Consider the following 15,833-nt stretch of genomic DNA (forward strand, 5'->3'; position numbering starts at 1 on the left):
GGTTCCACTGATGTTTGCTGGAATTTTAAAAAAAAAGCGAAATTAAAATCCATCTTGCTCATTAAAAATAAATTTGGGGAAAATATATTGAATGATTATGTAAGGTGAATTTCCACCTGTGCAGATGAATTTGACTCATCTCCAATCATTGTATCTCCTCGTATCTGTTATCAGTTTCTTGTTCGTGTTTCATTTCCATGTATGACAGACTTCATTGGTCTCAATGTGGCAACGAGTGCTTCTGTCATTGGCCTAGATTTTGGCTACAAGTGGATCATTCATTGGCCTCAATTAGTCATCCAACAAGTGGAAACGAGGATATGTAGCCGACTGTGTAACGTTTTTGCGCTTGGATAATTGTTTGTTTTTGCATTGTTTCACGAGTTTATGAGATGAATTTCACATGTTCACGCTACCTCGTTGTCAGCTGTGAATGCAAAATTATTCCCTCCATAGGATGGAGGCGTAAACTGTTCACGAAGCGTGAGGTAAATTGGAGCAGGTACCAATTCAAAAACCTACTTGTCAATCGCTCAGATTAAAAAGATTCCGGTCATCAACTGGAAGGGAAATTTCACAAAATGAGACCAAGAAATCTGATGATATCGGCAATTAAAATATCATAAGCTGAAATAAATGAAGTGTGGTGAAAAAAAAACCCAACGAAAACACCATTTGGCTAAACATTTAATAACCAGTTGGCGATAAAAAAAAAATCCTAGCGGAACCATGCCTATGGGTGGCCTGTGTTGTTTCTATAGCAACTCCTGAGCATGTGACAAGTCGTATCAGGAGTGAGGATAGTGCCCTCTATCGGTGAATTCTGATAGACTGCTCTACTGCTCCCTCTCAAGACAGTTCTTCTCTCTTGTTTTCTGATTTTGTTGGTTTCATTAATTTTGGACAGCATACAGATAGACTGCACCACATTTACTGTTTGTAGCAATGGAAAGGAAGTTGTGGAATGGGAGGGTGTTGGTGATGTCTTTCGGATGATGCAGAGGGAGTTGTTGTTTCTTCGACTCAACTTGTGTAAATTATTCACCATATAGAACACAATGCCAGTTTGTGTGTACAGATGTCTGTCCCCCTTCATAAGGGAAGGGTTTAAAGGCTAATCGTTTAATACAAGTGTGTGTTCACTACCGCCTAATTTGAGGATAGAACAAACTCGAAAAACATTTTCCAGAAAAGAGTAATTATGTCTCTTCCATTGGGATTGTAGATGGTGACTGGCAAACCGAGCCTCAAGGGCGGTGTACAGAAGAGAGGTTAATTAACAATAAATTAATATAAAAACAACAATTAATACATATACAGTCATGTGAAAAAGTAAGTACACCCCATGTAAAGTTTTGACTTTTTCAACATATTTCAACATACAGCTATTTGATCTTCATTTCAACAATATTGATAGATAAAGGTGATATAATATGACAAATATCATGAAACATTTACATTTTGTAGTCCATTGTATAATTTAAATAAACATAAATGCAAATTTCGCATGTGGAAAAGTAAGTACACCCCTGCATTTATCAATACTTCAAATACCTAAAATTAGAATCAGGTGCACCAGCTCAGGTGCAAATGATTAGAACATCGTTAGAGAGGATCTTGGAGGAACCTGTCTAATTTAAACCTCAGACATTTAGTTTGGTTTGCTCTTTGTTGTTGAAGTGTGCAGCGTCACCATGCCTAGATCAAAAGAGCTCTCTGAGGCCTTCAGAAAGAAGGTTATAGATGCCTACGAGTCTGGGAAGGGATTTAAAACGATCTCTAAACAATTTGAAATCAACCATTCGATTGTCCGGAAGATCATCTACAAGTGGAGAAGATTCCAAACAACTGCCAACTTGTTCAGGCCAGGCCGCCCTAGCAAGTTCAGCCCGAGAGCAGACCGCAAGATGCTGAAAGAAGTCTCTAAGAACCCCAGAATGTCATCACGGGACCTACAGGTAGGTCTTGCCACTGTTGATGTCAAAATGCACGAGTCTACCATTTGAAAGAGGCTGCGCAAATTTGATCAACATGGGAGGTGTGCCAGGAGGAAACCTTTGCTGTCCAGAAAGAACATCAGGGCAAGACTAAAGTTTGCCAATGAACCAGCACTTCTGGAACAATGTGCTTTGGACAGATGAGTCAAAGGTAGAGCTATTTGGCCACAGTACCAGAAGACATGTTTGGCGAAAACCAAAGACAGCATTTGACCACAAGAACCTGATACCAACTGTAAAGCATGGTGGTGGAAATATTATGGTTTGGGGCAGCTTTGCTGCATCAGGGCCTGGGCAGCTCACCATCATAGAATCCACTATGAATTCTTCATTGTCCCAGAGGGTGCTTGAGGATAATGTGAGGCTATCTGTCGGAAAGTTGAAGCTCAACTGAAGGTGGACCTTGCAACATGACAATAATCTATCTATAATTCCAGTAATCTCTGTGTGTCTGTGTGTTTGTCTGTGACCGCTGTTTCTCGACAACCACGGGTCCGATATACTTGAAACTTGCCAGGTATATTGCTGGGGACCCGAGGATGTGCCTTTTCAAGGTTTTAAATTAATCGGAGAAGTACTTACCGAGCTATGTCCAAAAAACGCTTCAACCAATCAGAGAGCAGCGAGCTATCACGTGTGCCGAACGTGGCGATCAGACTCTGCCTCGGACGGCACATTTGACAGCGTATTCATTTATTTCACGTTGGAAAACTATGTTGCCGTTAAACTATGTTTTAAAACGAATTCAAACTGCGATTAAATTAAAACGATTCATCGTAACTGCGATTTGCGAACTTCCGGACAGTGAAGACTTCACTTCCGGCAGCCAATCACAGAACGCTTTGTTGCGTAGGCGTGGCCGATGTGAGACGAGCGGAGCTGAGCGCGTTACGAGCTGACCGCCATTACGGTACGTAATTCGATTTCTTATGCGCATTATTTCTCCCAATTCAGTCAGAGCGAAAGGCGGAAGCGAAGAGCGTTGTTTTTTTTGTTTACGGGCGTACGGGCGGGGTAGAGCGTACGGGTAGCGTTTTTTTTTTTTTTTGGCAAGGAACGGGCACCCACGTACGGGCAATGCCCTAGTAATAATAATAATTAATAATAATAATAATAATAAAGGAGTCTTATATAGCCCCATCAAGCAGAGTAAACGACCCTCATGGCGCTTTACATTATCATGCGAACGCACACACACCGCACACACATACACAAACATACACAGACACACCTTCACTCTTGCCCTATTCCTCTCCCTCCCCATTCAAAACCCACAGATGTGTACTCCCCCTCCTCCTCCCCTCCCTCCCCCGCACATGTACACAGACATACTCTCGATCTCTGTCCCACCTCAAACCAAAGGGAAAACAGGACTTAGACTTTGAAAGACTTGTGGAACAGATAGGTTTTGAGGGCGGTTTTAAAGGCAGGAAGAGAGTCAACATGTCGAACAGAGGAAGGCAAGTCATTCCAGAGCAGAGGTGCAGCAAAGGAAATGGATTTCTCGCCAAACGACTTGGTGCTGGTGCGCGGCGGCTCTAAGGTCATAGAGTCGTCGCTTGAACGAAGCCGTCGCCGAGGTACATAGAGAGTGAGCAAATCGGAGAGATAGTGAGGTCTCGTTCCACACAATGATTTATAACACAGTGTGCAAATTTTGTATTGCACACGAGCAGAGACAGGCAGCCAGTGTAAAGATTCAAGAAGCGGAGTAACATGGTCAGACTTCTTCGCCTTACAGACAAGACGAGCGGCAGAGTTTTGAACCTTTTGTAACTTATCCAAGAGAATCTGAGGGCAGCCAGCATACAAAGAATTACAATAGTCTAGCCTTGAGAGGACAAGGGCACAGACCAGAGTTAGAGCAGCTTGAGGAGTAAGAAAGTAGCGAATGGATGCGATTTTTCGCAGCTGAAAGTATGCCGATTTGCAAGTTTGAAGTACTTGCTTGGAAAACGTCATGTTACAGTCGAAAACCACACCAAAACAAAGTTTACATCGGTTTCACCAACATGAATAGTGGGAGGAAGTGAACATTGGAGAGGACATCTGTGCGATCTTACAATCATAAACTCTGTTTTAGCAGAGTCTAAACAATGACCCTAAACATACCAGTAAATACACCAAGGAATGGCTGAAAAGAAATAAATGGAGGGTTCTGGAATGGCCAAGTCAAAGCCCTAAATCCCATCGAGATGTTGTGGGGGGGATTTGAAACGAGCTGTGCATGCAAGAAACCCCTCAAACATCGCACAGCTGAAAGAATTCTGCATGGAGGAGTGGGCAAAAAATTCTCCCAGTCGATGTCAGAGACTGGTAGACAGTTATAACTAGACTATGGATTTTTATGTTAAGAAAATAGGCCTTTTATGTTTTGAAAAGCAGAATTTTTTTTTTTTAATGTGAAAAAATCCCGAAATATTTTTTTCCCTGCACAACATTAAGCACTCTGGGCTAGTAAACAGGTAAAAAATGACGTTCAGGTACCTTTATTGCAACCGCATTGTTTGATAAGTAGAGGACTAGAAGAAATTGACAAGACCCTTTTAGGAACGGTTAAAGTAGGTGTTTGAAATCATTATCTTGGTAATGTTCTCCTTGGTGAGGCGGTGTCGGCGGTCGGTGAGGACGTTTCTGTAGACGGAGGACCTTTCCACGTCGATGCTGACGATGGGGCAGTACCTCAAGAGGGGGATGTCAGCAAGCTTGACTCCAGCCGGCACACCAACCTCAGATCCGTGCTGATCTCCATCCAGGATCAAAGCCACTGTCCTCAGCACACCAATGTCGGGATTGCGCTGCAGCACCACCTTGAACTTGGTGAGCAGGATCTCCTTACGGCAGCCTCGGATCTTTTCGAGCTCCTCCTTGGCCTGATCAAGGAGCTGGAAGGCCTTGGCCAGCTCCATGCCGGCCTCCTCCAGCTGCTTAAGGATCTTCGGGATGAACGACACGTGGGCATTTAAGAAGACCAAACTGAGCTTGATGTCAGCCTTTCCGAACAGGTCCTTGGCACTCCGGATTGCCATCGCGTCGTCATCGTTCAGCTGGTCCACAATGTCCTTGACGGCCTCGAAGTGCTCGGCGTAAAACACCGCGGCGTCGATCCACGTCCCCCACCGAGTCAGAATGGGCTCCGGGGGGAGAGAAAGATTGGGCTGCTGCTCCTTCCAAAAGACAACACGCGACGGGGCTTTGACGAACACCTTCTTCGTCGTGGCAATCAGGTCGTTGACGTCCTTGAACATTTCTCGGACTGTCTCGCAGACACGGTGGAGCGCGTGGGCAATGCAAGTCACATGCAGCAAGTCCGGGAAGAGTTCCTTCAGGGCATGGCCGGCCTTGATCATATAGGCTGCGGCGTCGCTGACGAGGACCTTGAGGCACTCCGGCTTGAAATCAGGCCAAAGATAGCGCAGCGTGTCATTGACTGCACGCACGATCTCCCCAGAGTTGGTCTTCTCCAGAAACATGCACTGGACGAGGTGGGGACGAAAGTACCCCTCCTTGGACAAGCGTCCCGCGATGATGTTGGCCACATATCGACCTGCCGAATCGGTCATCTCGTCAACGGACAGCCAGATGGGCTGCTGTCCGAGGTCGGCACGGATCCCCGCCAAGGCCTCGTCGTAGCACTTGTCGAGGTAGTGCTTTCAAATCCAGCTTTCATCGGGGATCTGGAGAGTGATGTGCTTCTCCAGGAACGACCGGAGGGCAGGGTTTTCCAATTTCGACCATGGGATGCCAGCGGCCAGCATGGCCTGGCACAGCTCCTGAGCCACGACGTCGCACTTGTGCCTCTTTCCGCCACCAAAGTCCTCCATGGTGGCTTGCGTGACCGTCCTCTTCTTATTCAAGGCCAAGTTGCTCTTGTGGCGGTCTCCTCGGACATGTTGGGCCAGCTCAGACTTCTGCTTCGCCCGGAAAGTCTTTTCACAAGCTCGGCAGAAAGCCGTGTCACTCGACACGTACTTGAAGGTGGCCCCATCGCCGCCAGCGTTGAATTCCTTCAGCCACTTGTCACGAAGAGCAGCACTCATCTTGATAGGAGACTTGTTCACACTTTGTGTACACTCTCTCACTGTAGTACACCACCTCACTGCTGTACACGCTGGGGACGCAACGCACGCAAGTGGACGCAACGTTTTGTTTTTGAGATCGATCGCAGTTAAAAATTTCGATCGCAGTTAAAAATTTTGATCGCAGTTTAAAATTTCGAAAAATTCCCTAATTTTTTTTAGCGTTGCCAGACATTTTCGACCAAAAAGGGCATTTTATTTTATTTTTCCCGAAAAAGGGCGAAATTCTTTTTTTCTCCGAAAATAGCAAAATAATTTTTTTGTGCGCAAAAAAGCCCTTTTATGTGAAAAAATATTTTTATTTTTTCACATAAAAATCCGATGTGCAGTTATAACTTATAAGAAACGCCTACTTGAGGTTGTTTCTGCCAAAGGGGGCAATTCCACCTATTAGAGCCAAGGGTTTACTTACTTTTTCCACATGCGAAATTTGCATTTATGTTAATTTAAATTATACAATGGACGACAAAATGTAAATGTTTCATGATATTTGTTATATTATATCACCTTTATCTATCAATATTGTTGAAATGAAGATCAAATAGCTGTATGTTGAAATATGTTGAAAAAGTCAAAACTTTACATGGGGTGTACTTACTTTTTCACGTGACTGCATATATATATATATATGCATATATATATATATATATATATATATATATATATATACATTATATATATATATATATATATATATATATATATATACATTATATATATATATACATTATATATATATATATATAATGTATATATACATTATATATATATATATACATTATATATATATATATACATTATATATATATATATATACATTATATATATATATATATATATATATATATATATATATATATATATATATATATATATATATACACATTATATATATATATATATACATTATATATATATATATATATATATATATATATATATATATATATATACACATTATATATATATATATATACATTATATATATATATATATATATATATATATATATATATATATATATATATATATATATATATATATATATATATATATATATCTAATCAAGGCACCTCCTAGCTTTAATGGTGAGCACCAGCCACGAATTATGTCTCACACGGTAAATACCGCATAACCCGCAAGGAACCAACAGCCTGTCTGCCACACAGACCATCGTTCCCACCAGTGCAAACCAAAACCAGGGGGTGCGGTGCGATCGGCGGGGATAATAATCAACGAACATAGCAGCGTGACGAGCGCTGTCCCGATCTCCTGTGGACCGAAGTCCTAGACCAAAGCGTCACCTCCGACCCAAAGGGTCTTCTGGAGGCTTCAGCCCGGCCACTCTGTCAACAGACAGAGATTTATTCATTGGTCCCCATTGGCTAAACATCAAGCAGAGCCGCCAATCCAGATTTCGGGCTTATTGACCCTCGTCAGGACGGCATACTGCAAAAAATCTAACCAATGAGGACCAAAATCGTCTATTAAGATGATCAAGGCACCTCCTAGCTTTAATGGTGAGCACCAGCCACGAATTATGTCTCACACGGTAAATACCGCATAACCCGCAAGGAACCAACAGCCTGTCTGCCACACAGACCATCGTTCCCACCAGTGCAAACCAAAACCAGGGGGTGCGATGCGATCGGCGGGGATAATAATCAACGAACATAACAGCGTGACGAGCGCTGTCCCGATCTCCTGTGGACCGAAGTCCTAGACCAAAGCGTCACCTCCGACCCAAAGGGTCTTCTGGAGGCTTCAGCCCGGCCACTCTGTCAACAGACAGAGATTTATTCATTGGTCCCCATTGGCTAAACATCAAGCAGAGCCGCCAATCCAGATTTCGGGCTTATTGACCCTCGTCAGGACGGCATAATGCAAAAAATCTAACCAATGAGGACCAAAATCGTCTATTAAGATGATCAAGGCACCTCCTAGCTTTAATGGTGAGCACCAGCCACGAATTATGTCTCACACGGTAAATACCGCATAACCCGCAAGGAACCAACAGCCTGTCTGCCACACAGACCATCTCTGTCTGTTGACAGAGTGGCCGGGCTGAAGCCTCCAGAAGACCCTTTGGGTCGGAGGTGACGCTTTGGTCTAGGACTTCGGTCCACAGGAGATCGGGACAGCGCTCGTCACGCTGTTATGTTCGTTGATTATATATATATCTATATATACTAGCAGAAGTACCCGGCATTGCCGGGAGGAGGAGGAGGGGAGGGGAACGGGGAGGAGGGTGGAGGGGGAAGGGGGGGGGAGGAGGAGGGGAGGGGGAAGAGGAGGGGAGGGGAACAGGGGGGGAGGGGGAAGGGGGGGGAGGGGGAGGGGAGGGTGTAGGGGTGCCTGGGGGAAGAAGGGCCCCTCCCCCCTCCCCCCTTCCCCTCCCCCCCCCTTCCCCCCCCCTCCCCCACTTCCCCCCTCGCCCCGTTCCCCTCCCCTCCTCTTCCCCCTCCCCTCCTCCTCCCCCTTAACACCAGGGGGGTTGACTCAGCCTGTCATCCTACCGAGGTCGGCAAATTGAGTACCAGTTCACTGGTAATTCCCTGTGTGCCGCAAGAGGCGCCTAACAGGGTTGGCGGCACGAACCCGGAAGTCGGAACGATGTCGTCAAATAAATGTAGCATGTATGTTTCACTCTCTGTCACATGCCGTTGGTCCCATGTCAATCGGATGAAGTTTAAAAATTAACATTACGAAGTTTCTCTGGGACGTACTGATTCCGAATAATGAAGTTGAAAAATTAACGTTCCGAAATACGCTAATTACGCTAACAGAAGCGCTGGCGCTGCGAAGTGCTAGAGGGAGCGCTGCGCTCCCTCCCTTCGATTCCCTCCCTCTTCTGCTAGCGTTTCTGCGCTAATACGCTAATTTTAAAACCCGAAGTTTTTTAAAATTTAAGGTGTGCTGTAGTTGCTCTGAGACGTACTGATTCCGAATATGCCTTTGGTTTTTCTCTGCGATGAGTAGTTCTCGAGTTATAAGAGGACAAACAAACATACTTTACTGCTTTATATATATAGAAGTTGGTACGATTCGGCCAAGGAATCCCAGAGATAATTGCAATTAAGTGAGCTGTGACGTCACGGAACGCGCCGCCGGTAATATATTATAATTTATGGTAATCTATGCAGCACGACATGGTCATCACGGAAAACAAGGCGCCTTTGCCGGCGCAAAACGGCTCTCCCAGGGTCAAACTCGGTATCGTTGTGAGCGCACGGTTCAGCCCTTCAAGAAAAAGTTTATTTTGTAAAGATCGAACCACGCGTTAAAAGGATATGACTGGTTTTGTTCGCCGGCACGTCGGCGCTCAAATCGGCTCGCGATAAAATCCAACACGTCCTTTGTCGGGGTCGTCTGAACCAACCACGGGGCCTAGAAGGCTGGGACTGGTCTCAAAAGTTAGGTCTCGATCATATCTCGTAATGCTGGAAGCTGCACGTCTCTGTGATAATCTTGTGGACCATGACAAGAGATCGTGCGAGTCGCTCGCAACGGCTTCAAGCACTTCCGCATTCGACCATTTCATGAACGCCATACGCCCCGCCCATCAAAGCGCGTATGTATTAAACGAACATACAGTGGCCCATGTGTCGTCATTTGCACATGCGCCAAAGTCTTTGCAGGAACATGAAGCATCGGAACAGCGCATTTGCGCATGCGCAAGAGTGAGAACCGCCTGTGCACCATTACGCTAACAGAAGCGCTGGCGCTGCGAAGCGCTAGAGGGAGCGCTGCGCTCCTTCCCTTCGATTCCCTCCCTCTTCTGCTAGCGCTTCTGCGCTAATACGCTAATTTTAAAACCCGAAGTTTTTTAAAATTTAAGGTGTGCTGTAGTTGCTCTGAGACGTACTGATTCCGAATATGCCTTTGGTTTTTCTCTGCGATGAGTAGTTCTCGAGTTATAAGAGGACAAACAAACAAACATACTTTACTGCTATATATATATATATATATATATATATATATATATATATATATATATATATATATATATATATTGTTACAGACACGACTTTGATGTTAAGGTGGGCCGAGCGGAATGGCCGTCGTGTCCGCACAAATTACCCGATTGTACTCGAACGTTGACGAAGCCGCGCCACGCTGGCTCAATAAGGAAAAAGAAGACACACGGCTGAATTATAATGACAGACACCAGGGATACGGTTCTCAAGACCTCCGGAGGAGATTATATTCGTGCGGAAGGTCAGATTACAGGGACGAGAGGTACAACATAGAAAGACAAGCACTTAGACACAATCTTATATTATTCCCCAACAGACGACAGGCAAACGGGACAAGGCTGACTCACACGGGGGTTGATGAAAAGGACAGCGGGTATCGATGGCTCAAGGTGCACTCTTGGCTCAAGGACAGGGTCGACCCGGTCCGGTCCAGAGATGCGGAAGGTTGCACAGCGCTCGAGGTGGTAACGTTCTTTCACAGGCGGGTTCTCTTCCTCTCAGCGGTCGTAGGCAACGTTCTTTCTCCAGCTGGGGGCGCATCTCACGTCACGTCCGGCGCGTGGCCGCGTATATCCGGCGGGGAGTGACACGCCCTCGGCTCGTTAGCTCCGCCTCGTGGAATCGGCACGTTGCTTCTCATTGGGTGCGTGCGGGGGGTTTACCAGGCTCCGCCCTTGACGAGGAGCTGACAAGGAGCCCCTTCGTGGTAACCCCGTGGAGCGCATGGTCTGGAGCGCATCGTCTGGAGCGCATTGTCGATGGCGGCGAACCGAGCCGGTGGGAGGACGCACACTCCCCCCCGCGCCCCTCTGTTGTTGTAGACGGGGAAGAAGATCGGAGGAGGTATGGGAAAGGTCCTAAACTCACTACTGATGCCATATAATCACATTCTGGTGCAACGAAGAGTCATAATTAATGGAGACGAGGCCTTAACTGACATAGACTAAGAATAACTAGGAAGATGTCCGAAAGTTGTCTACGTGTGGTGCGGTGGACCTGGGCACGACATTTAATGGGGGAATAAGGGGAAGGTCGGCTCTACTGATTGTTATTTACATGCAATGGGACTAGGGAATGGGGGATTGGGGAAAGTTGGGGAGTATTGGAGAAAATAGGGGAATATTTACAAGCGGATATGGAGGCCAAATTCCATATTCGCAACATTGCACCCTTCTCTACCCTCGGGGCGTCCCGACCCGATAAATTTTTACCTACTTTAGTGTGGCACGCAATGTAGTTCCCTCTACTATTAACTCTACCCTGAGTGCGACAGTTTTACAGATATTCACAAATGAGTAAATATGTCCCCCTGCGACGTTGCACCCTTCTCCTCACAGAAACACACCCACAGGATAACCGAATCCGGAAAGAATTCGCAAACTACACATACAGCCGGTAGGGAGCATTATTTACAAGATTACGCTGATATCTACACTACGATCCAGGACCTGTCTTTGGAGGAACACATGCAGATGTTATGCATAGAGAGAGCGCGCTTGCCAGCATCGATACACCAACCCACGAGTGCTCTGTGGCCGACGGCCTTTAATAACGTGCAGAGCACCCCATCCCAGCATCAAAAGCACCACCCCACCACCAATCGGTGCAGTCACCATTGTTCAATGATTAAAAATAAATGCGACAACCCCTAACCCTGCAGGTGTCTCTTGCTCTTCGTGTGGCCTTCAGTGGTGTTAACTATTAGTGGTTCACCTGTATGGCATAGGTGCCACGTTGACCCATAGGTCCATCAACGGGTGGTGCTTGGCCGCAAACGAACTGCGGTCCATTGTGGGTGGCCACAAACATTGCGGTCCATATGGTGTATCGATCCCGGCAGCAAACAGCGAAAGTGCAGGCCCACAACTGCGCAGCCAGCACCTCTCTCTCCTCTCTCTCTACCCCAAAGCCAGATCCTCGGAGGTGGGAGACAAAAGAAGCAGACAAGTGAGTAAGGTGGTAAGGGCGCAAAAGTGCACGCAATGTAAGGTGATGCACACTGGGGGCACATGGGAACCAGGTGAGACAGGTACGTTCCTATCGTACGCCCCCCCCCCCCCCCACCAGGTAACCTACATGGCCCCTCCCTTACCCCTTACTGTATCCACAAAACACAACACTACCCATAAACATCTACTTTACAAATCAACAAACATCCCTACTGTCTTCCCCGTTCCTCCCATAAACCAAATTCGTCTTCTCTCCCTCCTAACCAATCAAATTTGCCATTTTCAACTCTCATCAAAATTTGCCATTTTCAACTCAACATCAAAATTTGCCATTACCAATTCATCATCAGTCCCTCCTAGGGAGGGAGAGATGGAATCACCCCAATGTCTCATCCACGTCGTGATGCGTCTCACAAATCCACAGCAATTTCATTTCCTGCAACAAAACAAAGAAAACACAGGTGTGGAGTCATCATCATCACCACAGGTAAGTGGCTGCGTATGGTGCGACAGGTTCATCAATCCTAACTATTTCCTAAATGACTTTAACAACTTTACACTACCCGGGGTCTTTCTCCGGCCAAACCATTGGCCCTCTTACACTATGGGTTCTAAAAACCAATTCCCATTGGCCAAACTGTGGTGCTCTTCAATTTGGGGTCTCACTCCCCCGATTCATCTCCCGGTGCCCTCGCACAATTTCTGGGCTGCGGCGTGTACCTCTCCCAGTGGGTCTACCCACCTGCACACCTCCACCACTGCAGTTGCCTCCGAGCTTACCTGCTCCTTGCCCTAACCTAACTACCTGGGGAAGGCCCTCTGGCACTCTCCCCACTCGGTGCCCTCTCTGGCACTGGGCTACCCGGGTCCGTCCTCCGGATCCTCGGGCCCCATCCACAACTCTACCGGCTCCCAGAGCCCACCTGCGGCCTCACCTGGCCGACATCCTCACAGTGGTGGAGTGCCCAACCAACTACACGCACTAACAGGCTACACGCCCAGCCATTTCCACAACACTAATGCACCCATTCACAACACCATTCTGCAACCGCACCACAAGTGCCAATATCCAACCACAATTTACCTGTACCCTCTACCTAACACTTACACTACCCGCCCCGGGTACTCGTGAAAGGGGGTCCACTCTTCCCCCATCCACACCTTCGCACCATGCACACCACTCCGTACCACTTACTCCAACTCTCTCCACACACCTGTACTTGCACACCTGTGCTCTCACACCTGGTGCCACCTGCACCCTTCTCTCCCCAAGCGCATTCGCGCTGATCCACAACACTCACTACTCATACACTGCTCCACACACCTGTCCAGTTGCACACCTGTGCAATCACACCTGTTCAATTCTCACACACACGGCATCATCTCAGCTAACTTCTCCCCTCTGAAACTTGCGCTTCCCAGTCGTCCCTTTAAACTATTGCGCTCCCACGTCATTATCATCCACACTAATCTACCTGCGTCCCCACTACAGGTATCAGTCACTAACTAAACTTAACGTCACCTAATGTCAATCTTCGCTAGATCCCTACACACATATAACCTAACCCACCCGGGCTAGTTTTCACTGCCATACACCCCATAAGCTATTGCTCCTTTGCCCCCATATGGGAAAGGTGGCAGGGATGCCATCCCACCCCATCGGGGGTCTCTCACTACCAATTTTGCACATCAAATTGCAACAAATTAAAAATTTGCCAATCACTACCCATCATCTGCCAATCACTACTGCCAATCCCTTGCCAATCATCAAATTTTGTTTTTCTCTAATTTTGGGTCCAATACACTAACCTCATCACCCAGTCGACTCACTAATACCTCTCGGTGCGCCAATCCCTGTCCAAAGCCCGGCTTCGTAAAGCCAAGCAATGGATGCTGGTTGTTTTGTGCCAGCGGCTGGATGCGTCCGGCATTCGGGGCAGGGACGGGGGCTTACCCGGGCCGAGATCCCACGCACCACCTCGGCGTGGAGCCATCCAATGTCCCGATCTCGACCTGCCGGCACGTCTCAACAAAACGTGGTCGCCATAACGACCCTTCCTATCGGGCTGCCAGCTCCGCCTAGTGGAGCCTGGACGCGGCCGTTCAAAGCGAGGCCCGGCACGCACCGAGGGCCTGCTTCGGCTAAAAGTCGCTCTAACCTCTAACCCGTGTAACGTCGATGCTTCACCTGGACGCTTACACCCCGCAGCCCGTTCCTTGCTCACACATCCAGCTGTGCCCATGCTCCTCGTACCCTTCCTTACACACCCAGGTACACCCATTCCACTCACAGCCTTGGTCACACACCTGACCACCGAACACTTTGGCACACATTCGTTGCTCGCACACCTCACCAATACACCGCTTCGCGCCCCCTCCTCGGTCACCTCCTCTGTGACAATCACAGGTGTGCTCTCATTCGCACACCCAACCACGTGCCTCACCACCAACTCCAGCGTGCATTCCCACTCACGCTCTACCATTCCAGGTGTGCATCCTTCCATCCCAGGTGTACATCCTCGCTCACCTGTCACAACTAACTCACGCTCCATGTCACTCTCACTACTTTCACCTCCATTCCTGACAGCGCACTCACCCTTACTCTTGACAGCGCACTCTTTCCCCATGCACCTGCCCGTCACACACCTTTCTTGCGCACACTCTCCCGTCACACCCTCTGTAACACTCACCACAGGTGTGCATTCTTCCTTGCCTTTGACAGCGCACTCTTTCCCCATGCACCTGTCCGTCACACACCTTCCTCGCGCACACTCTCCCGTCACACCCTCTGTAACACTCACCACAGGTGTGCATTCTTCCTTGCCTTTGACAGCGCACTCTTTCCCCATGCACCTGTCCGTCACACACCTTTCTTGCGCACACTCTCCCGTCACACGCTCTGTAACACTCACCACACCGCGCTTCCATGTGCTCCCTCGCACACACGCTACGACCGACTCATTCTCGCCAACACCCTCACTCCTTGGCACGCACTTTTTCCTCACACACCCCAGAGTCGGACTTTCTCGCACACCTCCTCTCTCGCACACCAGACCTGTCACACACCTCACCAACGGCCTTTCACGAACACCCGGATCCAAACCAATCCCCAAGCTTCTTAAATCCCCTGGCGCATCATACGCACGACCATATTGGTCACCACTTACACCGGGTCCTCTTCCTCTTCGCTTCTCCTCCATCACCTGCGAATCCCTCATCCGGTTAATGAGCACATCATCACGATCCAAACACAGACTTTGGACCAATTCTTTTATCTCCTCTTTTATCTCCTTCTTATCCCCTCTCCGTCGCTTCTTAATTTCGCTCATCCCTTCTGCCACTTCCTCTAATTTGTGCTTCACCTCTTTTATTCCCCGGTACGTCTCCTCAAGCTCATCCTCTAAGGCTACCTTGACCGTTTCCAGGTGCGTCCTCACCTGCCGGTCCTTCGTCTCCATTACCTCTATCACCTCGTCCAACCTCGTTGTCAGTCCCTCACGTACCATCTGACATTCCCTCTTTGTCGCTATCAGGTCGTTTTTTAGTTCTTTCTGTGTCGCCTTTAAACCTCCTAATACCGCAGTGTTCCTTTGAACCTGCTCCACTAACTCCGTCTGTCCCACCGTCAGCTGCTCCACCTCCTGCGTCAGGTCCTCTATGCCCCCTTGTAACTTTACAGTCCCCTTTCTCACCTCCTTTTCCATGTGCTCCTCACAGTGCCTCACCTCCTCGCGCACTCCTCCGACCTCCTCACTCACTCCTCTCCTGATCTCCTCTCCCATCACTTGCATCTCCTGCCCAGATGCCACCCTCATCTGCTCCATTTCCTCC

At 47.7% G+C, this 15,833-nt stretch overlaps 1 protein-coding gene across 3 annotated transcripts in view; it reads left to right on the forward strand.

Annotated features, from left to right (window-relative positions):
• The window catches only part of LOC137435359 (uncharacterized), a 452,519-nt gene that overhangs the window by 408,384 nt on the left and 28,302 nt on the right, over positions 1-15,833 (forward strand). The window lies entirely within an intron of this gene.

Source organism: Myxine glutinosa, chromosome 9 (genome assembly GCF_964187855.1).
Source record: "Myxine glutinosa chromosome 9, kmMyxGlut1.1, whole genome shotgun sequence".
Lineage (NCBI taxonomy): Eukaryota > Metazoa > Chordata > Myxini > Myxiniformes > Myxinidae > Myxine > Myxine glutinosa.